The sequence below is a fragment of the Nothobranchius furzeri genome, chromosome 6, assembly GCF_043380555.1.
Source record: "Nothobranchius furzeri strain GRZ-AD chromosome 6, NfurGRZ-RIMD1, whole genome shotgun sequence".
In the NCBI taxonomy this organism is placed as follows: domain Eukaryota; kingdom Metazoa; phylum Chordata; class Actinopteri; order Cyprinodontiformes; family Nothobranchiidae; genus Nothobranchius; species Nothobranchius furzeri.
Window position 1 is genome coordinate 61,255,648 of NC_091746.1, and position 6,880 is coordinate 61,262,527.

Below are 6,880 nucleotides of genomic sequence, written 5' to 3' on the forward strand. Positions count from 1 at the left end.
GTAATCAAAACAGATTTAAAACAGTTTAAGTAATCAGAAGCAGATTGAGGCACATTGATCAGAAACTATTGATTGTAATGAATTATTGAAGGTAGATAATGGAATGTCGGTTGTGAGCTTTAATGGTGTTTGCAGCTCATTCCAGTCGTTGGAAGCAGCAAACTGGAATGAGGAGCAGCCAAAGGAGGTGCGACTTTTGGGAATAACCACAGAGATTAAGTTACTGGAACGTAAATTGCACTGTTACTGGGAGTGATGAGTACTGAGCAAAGATATGACGAGTTCTACCGATGATTGTTTTGTACAGGTCCTTCTCAAAAAATTTGCATATTGTGATAAAGTTCATTATTTTCTGTAATGTACTGATTAACATTATACTTTCATATATATTAGATTCATTACACACAACTGAAGTAGTGCAAGCCTTTTATTGTTTCTCATATTGATGATTTTGGCACACAGCTCATGAAAACCCAAAATTCCTATCTAAAAAAATTAGCATATTTCATCCGACCAATAAAAGAAAAGTGTTTTTAATACAAAAAAAGTCAACCTTCAAATAATTATGTTCAGATATGCACTCAATACTTGGTTGGGAATCCTTTTGCAGAAATGACTGCTTCAATGCGGCGTGGCAATCAGCCTGTGGTACTGCTGAGGTGTTATGGAGGCCCAGGATGCTTCGATAGCGGCCTTAAGCTCATCCAGAGTGTTGGGTCTTGCATCTCTCAACTTTCTCTTCACAATATCCCACAGATTCTCTATGGGGTTCAGGTCAGGAGAGTAGGCAGGCCAATTGAGCACAGTAATACCATGGTCAGTAAACCATTTACCAGTGGTTTTGGCACTGTGAGCAGGTGCCAGGTCGTGCTGAAAAATGAAATCTTCATCTCCATAAAGCTTTTCAGCAGACTGAAGCATGAAGTGCTCCAAAATCACCTGATAGCTAGCTGCATTGACCCTGCCCTTGATAAAACACAGTGGACCAACACCAGTAGCTGACATGGCACCCCAGACCATTACTGACTGTGGGTACTTGACACTGGACTTCGGGCATTTTGGCATTTCCCTCTGCCCAGTCTTCCTCCAGACTCTGGCACCTTGATTTCTGAATAACATGCAAAATTTGCTTTCATCCGAAAAAAGTACTTTGGACCACTGAGCAACAGTCCAGTGCTGCTTCTCTGTAGCCCAGGTCAGGCACTTCTGCCTCTGTTTCTGGTTCAAAAGTGGCTTGACCTGGGGAATGCGGCACCTGTAGCCCATTTCCTGCACACGCCTGTACACGGTGGCTCTGGATGTTTCTACTCCAGACTCAGTCCACTGCTTCCACAGGTCCCCCAAGGTCTGGAATCTGTCCTTCTCCACAATCTTCCTCAGGGTCTGGTCACCTCTTCTCGTTGTGCAGCGTTTTCTGCCACACTTTTTCCTTCCCACAGATTTCCCACTGAGGTGCCTTGATACAGCACTCTGGGAACAGCCTATTCATTCAGAAATGTCTTTCTGCGTATATTTAATTTTTTCAAGTTTTAAAAAAAACATGACATCTTTAAGCCACTGGGAAACAGTAGGACACTTAGCAGACTTCCAATGTAACAATATCAAACGTCTCGCTAATAGGGATGTGAAGGCAATGATATCCTTTTGAGTGGAGTCCAGTATAAGTGAGCGGTCAGGAATCCCGAATACCGCAATCAGAGGACAAGGATGAAGAGTTACCCCAAGAACAGTTGACATAATAGCAAAATACCCTGTCCAGAAACGTTGTAGCTCAGGACACCAAAAAAAACATGTGGCTAAGGTGACAAGGAGAACCCTGGCATTTATCACATTTATTTTCCACTTCCGGATACAGTTCAGAAAGTCTAGACTTAGAGAAATGCACCCTATGAATGACCTTAAATTGGATAAGTCCAAGACGAGCACAGGAGGTGGAAGATCGTACCCTTGCTATAGCCTGTTCCCAAGACTCCTCATGTATTCCAATTCCTAGTTCTCCTTCCAGTATATCCCTAAGCTTAACCTTAGAGTGGTTACTAAGAGACAGAATAGCATCATAAAGTTTCGAAATGGTTCCTCTGTGATGAGGAATAAAATATAACATAGGTTCCCACCGCTGTTCTGGAGGTAAAAAGGGGAAATTCGGGAAACACTTGGCAACAAAATTTCGAATTTGAAAATAGCGAAACAAATGGGTAATAGGGAGATTATAACGAGAAGACAAATTGGGAAAACTATCGAACACACCATCCACATATAAATGTTTAAACTGTCCTATACCCTTGTCACACCACACTGAGAATGTCGTGTCCAAAAGTGAAGGGGGAAACAAATGATTGTTGGTTAGAGGACCCGAAGAGGATGGCATTACAAAATTATTGTGTCGTCTAAACTGAAACCAGATTTTGAGTGTGTTAAGAACCACCGGATTATCAGTATACAAAGAGGGTTTTACGGGTAAAGAGGAATAGAGCAAAGCTGGTAAAGAGGAGCCCTTACATGATAATAGCTCCAATTTACACCACGAGGAACCAGAAGATTTTAGCCAGTAGCAGTTTTTGAATGTGAGCGGCCCAGTAATAAGCTAGAAAATTAGGTAATGCAAGTCCTCCACTAAATCTGCATTGCTGCAGCAACGTTTTAGAAACCCTAGGCGGCTTCCCTCCCCAAATAAAAGAACCAATAATCTTGTCCAGTGAAACAAACAAATGTTTCGGCAAAAATAAGGGAATTGAGTGAAATAAAAATAAAAAATTTGGTAGGATATTCATTTTAACGACATTAATCTTACCGATTAAAGAAAGCGGGAGATTACCCCATCTTTGAATATCAGATGTGATCCTAGATAAAAGAGGAGACAAATTTGCTGATTTAAGGCCAGATAGAGAGCGAGTCACGTTAACCCCTAAGTACTTAAACCCAGAGGGACTAAGACGAAAGGGTAGATCGGACTGTTGGAGTTGACGTGCTGCCGTATTAACAGGAAAACACTCACTTTTCCCTAAATTTAATTTATAACCTGAAAACGAGCTGAAGTTCTCCAGAATACTTAAAACAGCAGGAATGGAGCGAGCAGGGTCAGTCATATATAATAACAAGTCATCCGCATACAATGATACTTTATGTGTAATTCCATTACGGGGGATTCCCTTGAATACAGAAGAAGATCTTAATGTAATAGACAGCGGCTCGATGGCAATGGCAAAGAGTAAAGGTGACAAAGGGCAACCTTGACGACAACCACGACCCAGCGCAAAATAATCAGAATAAACATCATTAGTATGAACACTGGCTTTAGGGGATGAATAAAGAAGCTGAATCCAAGAAGTGAATTTATCACCAAAACCAAATTTCTTCAAAACTGCAAACAAGTATTCCCACTCCACCCTATCGAAAGCCTTTTCAGCATCTAAAGAAATCACAAGTTCAGGAAGTTGAGATAGATGCTTTGAGTAAATAACGTTAAAGAGTGTACGGGTATTAAAAAATAATTGCCGTCCCTTTATAAAGCCATTCTGCTCTTCGGAGATAATTTGAGGAAGCACATCCTCAAGGCGAGACGCAATTACTTTAGCCAATACCTTTGCATCGGCATTAAGCAGAGATAATGGCCTGTAAGAATCACAGGAAGTTGGGTCCTTGTCATTTTTGAGAAGGAGCGCTATGGTGGCCTGCGTGAAAGTAGGAGGTAATGAACCTGATTCCAAGGACTCGTTAAACACAGACAAAAGCAAAGGTGCCAGTTTACCAATAAATGTTTTATAAAATTCAATAGGAAACCCATCCGGGCCTGGGGCTTTATTAGACTGCATAGCTGTAATAGCTTTTAATACTTCATCAGCAGATAGTGGGGAGTCCAGTTGCCCGGCCTTATGAGTACCGATAACCGGGTTTGAAAGAGACTGAAGAAATTCATTCATTTTAGCTTCATCCGTGGGAAATTCTGACTTGTACAACAAAGAGTAAAATGCTTTAAAGGTAGAATTAATTTCCAAAGGATCTGTAGTAATATTGTCGTAAGAGTTTTTAATACCAGGTATCACACGTGAAGAGGCCTGACGTCGTAACTGATGCGCCAACAAGCGATTAGCCTTGTCACCGTATTCATAATATGAGCCACAACTGCGTAGTAATAAGTGCTCAGCCTCTTTGGTTGACATAAGATCAAATTCGGCTTGCAAATCAAGGCGCTGCTTGAGTAATTCTGGAGAAGGATTCAGTGCATAAATTTGATCAAAGTTACTAATTGCCACCGTAAGTTCTTTAAGCCTGGCATTAATCTTTTTATTAGTACGTACAGAATAAGAAATAATTTGACCTCTCAAATAGCATTTAAGAGTCTCCCACAGCTGAGAATATGAAACAGAATCATCCCGATTAAACAACAAGAACTCGTCAATAGAACGAGAATCGAAGGCATGTTGAAGACAATTAAAGACAATGCCTGGACCCGCTCCTTGAGGGTCTGCCCACACTTCATTTAACAACATTTTCTAACATAACAGTGTGCCAGAAGCTTCTGTTGTATCCTTCTGATGACACAACATCCTGCATGTCAGTAAACAGCTTTCATTGTTTTATTACAGCTCAACATGAATGTTTTTAACCCGTTTCTTGTGTTTTCTGTAAATCTGAACTGGTGAACTTTTTAAAGAGTTAATAGGTTATTTTTATTAGCCTTTACAGTCATATTTAACACTGCTGGGCCAAGAGCAACACATCTCGACATTTGAAAAACACATGATGCGGTTTTTGCAGAAAGGGAACAGTGGATCAGGTCCTCCATCAAAGTGACTGGAACGAGACTCGCTAAGTGCTGTTTTTTTAACTTCCTGTTCATAGAAGATGTTTGAACAAAGTCCTCACTGTGTCCTGTTTCAGAATCCCATTTTCCAGTACAAATATACCAGCAGCGTTTCCACATGAGCAACCGCATCAGACACAAGCTGTTTATGTACCAGTGGAATGGAAAATACATTCACATGAGGCCATACTACAGGTAGACACACAGGTGAGTCCCACTTTGGGAGCTTTTTTGGCAGATTTTGGTGACTCGTTTCAGCAGACCAATCCCTTCCTTGCATGAATCTCACAGCTTGGTCATTTCTTTACTGCTTGTTCTGGTTGTTTCTATGCTTTAACACACCTGATTCAATGGTTGAACCATCTGCTCAGCAGGCTTTCAAGCTCTGCAGAAGTGTGTTAATTACCCACTTATTAAAATAAAGTGTTTTATGGCAGAAAAACCTTTAAAGGTACAATATGTAAGAATACTACAGCAAAATAATCACATAACAGTCTAGTGTCTCAATCGTGTTGGAAGGAAGGTTGCATTGAAATAGATTTTGTTCTTAGCTGGCTGGGGGGTTTTCAGGTTTTCTCCTTTCAAAAAACAAAAATGAGGGATATAGTTACTGTTTATTATCAGTGATTTTGTGAAGTTTCCATGTCTCTGATGAGCTAACGCTGCTGCACCAGAATTTGTAATTTGACACCAGCAGGCAAAAAGCTCCAGAGTTGTTAAAGAACCGAAGCCAGTAAACCGGATCGACCCAGAAGGTATTTCTTGCACCAAGAAGTCACAGCATCATTTTTTTTACTCTAATATCGAGTGAAGCAGGTGAGAGGAGCTAATGTTGAGCTAACATTACCATAGAAGCAACTAGTCAGCTCTAAAAATATCTCAAGCTACTTTTTCAATTACCAACAACTCAATATTACAGTGAAATGTATGTGTGAAGTGATTAATGAGTCAATCGTGGTGTTTTATTTAGCTTAATGAGTCGTTCAGAACGATAACAGCAAACTAACAGCAAGACAGCAAACAACTCTTCCTCCAATGCCAGAGAAATATTACCGTAATAAGTGTAGTGAGTGCTCTCTACTGTAAAACACCCAAAAGAGCCAACACCAGAAATGACAATGTATTTATTTACCTATCAACTTTCTGTGTATGACTTGCCTTTGCTTGTCATCTAGAATCTTCTGGTAATGATCCGTAACTGACAACAGCTCTAAAACTCACTTATCGCAGGAACCAAATTTGACCACAAGATGTCACTCTTGTTTCATTCTTACATATTGCAACTTTAAAATCTGCAGGATTGTATCTCCCCAGCACAAGGATGGGAGACCACTTCCTTACTGAAATGTATTTGTTTCTTTATGTAAAATTCTTTGTTTGCTAAAATTAAATGCATTTACTGGAGCAGTTTACTAATGTGAAAACTAAAATAACTGGCAGCCACACATCAATTGTCTCTATTTCATAAGCAAAACTGTAATTTGCAGGATGAACCTGTGACTCATGCTTCCAGATAAATGTTACAAAGTGAAAAAGCAAGCTTAGTCTGCAATTTTTAAAACTGCACTATGAATAATGTTCGGAATGACCCATTATAATGGGTGCCTTTTAAAGGAACCGTTGATTAATAATGAACTTTTCTCAGAAAAAAGTTAAAAATGATTCAACATCAGTAGCAAATGTCTCTTAATCAGCAATCTTTTTTCCAGTCTGTAAGAATCCCCACTGTGCTGTTTTCCAAAATGGTCCTTTAGAATGGAACTGGTCCGGATGGAGATGTGGAGAGGATTTTACATTCAAGTCCCATATCAGAGGACCTCACATGGACTCACAACACCAACTGTCTGATAAAGAAGGCACAGCAACGGCTACACTTCCGGAGAGTTCTCAGGAGATCAACCTGCCAAACATGTTGGTGTTGTTTTATCACTGTGTCACAGAGAACGTCCTGACCAACAGCCTCTGGTGGCCTTGCAGAGAAACACACACCTGCCTGTCCCGGATAACGTCTTCACCTCACGACGCCTTCGGAAAACAACAAAGATCCTAAATGATTTATCCCAACCTGCCCACTAT